This window comes from Engraulis encrasicolus, chromosome 16 (assembly GCF_034702125.1).
Source record: "Engraulis encrasicolus isolate BLACKSEA-1 chromosome 16, IST_EnEncr_1.0, whole genome shotgun sequence".
Classification (NCBI taxonomy): domain Eukaryota; kingdom Metazoa; phylum Chordata; class Actinopteri; order Clupeiformes; family Engraulidae; genus Engraulis; species Engraulis encrasicolus.
In genome coordinates, this window is record NC_085872.1 from 37,730,424 (window position 1) to 37,733,377 (window position 2,954).

A 2,954-nucleotide genomic window follows, 5' to 3' on the forward strand; every position below is an offset into this window, starting at 1 on the left:
CAGTTGGTGTTTATTAGGGAAATTAATGTGTAGATATGCACACATTAGGGCAGGGGTGTTATGTCTCGAGGGCCGATTGCCGTTATGCAGCTTTACATGAAAAAAATATTTAATTTCTAAAGGAATCTTGGAAAATACATTTGCAATACAATTAGACCTACATTATATTCAGGGGACCTAGAGAAGGTGGTGTCTGTTTTAAAGATGGCTGCCTTCAAAAAAAGGCGTAAAGTGCAGGGGTAAATCCTGGTTTGTGCTCATAGTACGACCCTCTGAGGACTTTTACGGCCCTCGGATGAATTTGAAGTGGCCCCTCGAATGGAAAAGGTTCCCCACCCCTGCATTAGGGGAAGGCTCCATTTATTCCAGATTCGAGATTATTTTGGGATGGAAACTGTTCTTAATTGTCTCTACCTACTGCCTTTATTATTTGACCTACAATACATTATCAGACCTATGCCATCTAGTCTAGCCTGCACTGTAATACATTAAAAGTTCCTCAAAGAACCATATTTGCCTGTGCAGGGGAATCCACATCTTTTAAATGCAAAAACCCCAAAATAATGTTGCTCCGTTTGTTCTGGGGGCCCCTGTCTGGGCAGGGGCCTCATATCTAGTGAGGGGGGCCCTGGATTTGTCCCTATACATTTCCCGCCTTTGCGTGAGATATTCACAACTTTTCATAGACAGACTGAAATCATGTGAGCGCACCATTCTCCTACGCGGACAACCCCCTGCGTCCCAACAAGGAGAGCCCAGAGGAGGTGAAGGCAGTTTAGGTGGCAATCAGACTCCCAGCAGCCCTGCTCCACACATTCATAGGTTTAGCCTAGAACCACTGGTCCCCTGCTGGTTAAACTATGCCTCGGGCCCATCTGTGAGTGTTGGCTCAGACCTTGAATTCCTGTCATTTTTGTCACTTGCTTTCCCTTTCCCCACTTGACACCGTGGCTATATGGTGTTGCAGCCTGCAACTGCAGATCGCATCTACACCGCGCTCACTGGCATAGTTGGGCACAACAGGTCAGACCTACAATTTACACTTTTGGAAATTGAACTGTGACCCAAATGCGCCCAAATAAGCTATGTGGAATTAAAATAACCTGTAATGCCAGATGTTTCACCAGCCGAGTCTTTAATACCAATTTGTGAAAAGGATATGACAATCATGATAGGCTAATTAGAGGAAGATCGTTACACCATAATGCCCCAGAGCAAAGGGAACGTTTTATTTGAAGTATTTGAAAAACCGTTAAGAAGAAGAAGAAGAGGGAAAATGTCCTTGAGGAGCAAGTGAGTTTCCCTAAAACGAATTCAGTCGGTTTTTTGGTAATAGCAGTCCAGTGTGTCTACAGTTCAGGGGCACGTCGGTGTACACGGAGGAAAAAAACTGCATTCCTTTACACATGGACTGTCTGCACCCACGGCATTCCACCTTTCTCTCGCTGCAGCAGCTTTCCCTTGCTATGCCGGGCATTCCCGTGTGGCGCTGGAACTTCCTTACAAAAAAAATGTGAAAAGAAAAAAAACCTTGCAATAATACAAAGGTGGCAGCAGCGGGCGAAGGGAGGAAACAAGTCTCAGTCCAGCTGATCATGTGAGACGAATAGTTGAGATTCCATTCAATGGGGCACCTCTACAGAGCCCACAGACTGTCCGTTAATGTTCAGTTGTGGCGCGAACGCTCCTCGGTCACGTCCATTCACCAAGGGGGTGCATGATGCCACCCATGAAGTTTAAAGACGGCACAATGGCATGGCAAACAACGCCAAACCCGTGCAGCCGCTCACTTTCATGTTACTCTCCCCTGTTTTATATAAAGTAGTAGGCAACTCGGCCGTGGCCGTTTTGGATTCTTAATATGTAATTACGCGTTGGAATCTCCTGCGTCTTGGTGTGGAATGTTCTGCTATTTTTGCCCCCACCGTTACAATCCCCCATGAACGGCTCAGGCGAGGGAGTGATAGCGGCCCCCCACCCCACTGGCCGCACACAGGCTGTAGAACAACAAGTCCAGGGTCAACATAGTATATTGGGCAGGTCACATGGGGTCTGTTTTCACAGGCAGTCTGCAAAATGTACATTCCCAACACCAACACGGTGAGAACTTGTGGCCTAGATAATAGGCGATTCAGTTATTGAATTACTGCTGTCTAACATAAGGTAAGCCCTCAAAATTGGCAACAGGTGAACTCTCCAAATATAGAACTAGGCCTATATGCACGCACAACGATTCGACACGATATTTTCAAAAGTACGGAATTGCAGCACCTTTCTATATTTACATACACTAGGCTATGCCAAGTATTTGGCTAGAGCGCTCAGGTAGACAATACTAGCCTACTGCAGGCCCGTCACTAGGTTTGAGGGACAGGGGTGGCTTAGCCCCAGATGAAGAAAATGCGTGTGCGCAGCTCGCTGAAATTATTTCTGCGCACCTGCTAAGGTTTTGTCTATGAATTCATTATTTTAAGAGCAAAGATATCCCGCACACTGTCCATTCCACCAAAAAACTTTAATACATTGTTTCGGTCATCCGACCTTCTTCATGTTGTATTAAAGCTTATTGGTGGAAATTGACACTGTGCAGTATTTCTTTACACTTGAATGACAACCCCACTGGGATAATATCCTTCGCACCTGCCCACCTACAGAGGTGTGAACAATTATTTTAAGAGCACCATACCGATTTGTAAACACTAGTTACAGTGGATTTTTTAAATTCACATTTTAATGAACATTCCTTATATGTAAGCTAAACAAAACATTTCAAAATGTTTCAACTAATGAATATTATGTATGGAAGTTAAAATGATTAGATTACAATGCCGAGAGCATAATTCACATAAGGAACTTTAAGGAGTTACTAACTGTGCGTCTCCAGGAGAAGCAGTGGTCAGGAAGTGATTCATTCAAACAGGTTCCTTACTTGGAAAACTCTGCATCCCTGTCAG